Consider the following 1226-nt stretch of genomic DNA (forward strand, 5'->3'; position numbering starts at 1 on the left):
GGTCGGTGGTGGGTTTGAACGTGCCACCCTTGGTATATGGGGCCAGCACCCAACCCACTGAGCCACAGGCACCGCCCTGCTTCTTTTTTTTTTTTGAGACAAAGTCTCCCTCTGCTGCCTTCCACAGAGTTCTATGGCACCATAGCTCACAGCAACCTCAAACTCTTAGGCTCAAGTGATCCTCTTGTCTCAGCCTCCTGGGCAGCTAGGACTACAGATGGCCACCACAACACCTGGCTAGTTTTTCTATTTTTAGCAGAGACAGTATCACTCTTGGTGATACTGGTTTCAAACTCCTGAGTCAAGCAACCCACCGACCTAGGACTCCCAGAGTACAGGTGTGAGCCACTGTGCCCAGCCCATACCCTTCATCCTTTGAGTATTTTCTTTTATTTTTTTTTGAGACACAGCCCCAAGCTGTCCCCCTGGGTAGAATGCCATGGCATCACAGCTCACAGCAACCTCCAACTCCTGGCTCAAGCGAGTCTTCTGCCTCAGCCTCCCAAGTAGCTGGGACCACAGGCGCTCACCACAACACCCGGCTGTTTTTTGATTGCAGCCGTCATTGTTGTTTGGTGGGCCCAGGCTGGATTCGAACCCGCCACCTTAGGTGTATGTGAGCCACAGGCACCAAGCCTTCTTTTCTTTTTTTAATTAATTTATTTTGGGGGGAAGGAAGGATCCGGAGAAGGCCCAGGGCAAGGCCAGCACAGGGGTCAGCTCACCTGGGGCCCCTAAATATTTTCTTACTCTTTTGTATAAGATACTCTAGGCTAGTGTTTAACTTTTATTTCTCTCATGCACACTTGTGTACAGTTAAACTTTGATAGCACACTTAAATTACGTTAATAAAAAAAAAAAAAAGAGGCTTAGCGCCTGTAGTTCAGGGGCTAGAGTGCCAGTCACATACACCAGAGCTAGCAGGTTTGAAGCCAGCCTGGGCCTGCCAAACAACAATGACAACTACAACCAAAAAATAGCCGGGCATTGTGGCGGGTGCCTGTAGTCCCAGCTACTTGGGAGGCTGAGGCAAGAGAATTGCTTCAGCCCAAGAGTTTGAGGTTACTGTGAGCTATGACGTCACAGTACTCTACCAAGGGCGACATAGTGAGACTCTGTCTCAAAAAAAAGAGAGAGAGAGAGAGAGGAGAGAAATACACTACAGCTAGTCACAGTAGTTCAAGAGGAGTTGGAAACCAGCCTGAGCAAGAGCAAAATCCCATCTC

General features: G+C 49.0%; 1 protein-coding gene across 1 annotated transcript in view; it reads left to right on the forward strand.

Annotated features, from left to right (window-relative positions):
• The window catches only part of ERBB3 (erb-b2 receptor tyrosine kinase 3), a 23691-nt gene that overhangs the window by 9538 nt on the left and 12927 nt on the right, over positions 1–1226 (forward strand). The gene's annotated exons all lie outside the window — the stretch shown is intronic.

Source organism: Otolemur garnettii, unplaced genomic scaffold, assembly GCF_000181295.1.
Source record: "Otolemur garnettii isolate 467f Iridium unplaced genomic scaffold, OtoGar3 scaffold00043, whole genome shotgun sequence".
Taxonomy (NCBI): Eukaryota; Metazoa; Chordata; class Mammalia; order Primates; family Galagidae; genus Otolemur; species Otolemur garnettii.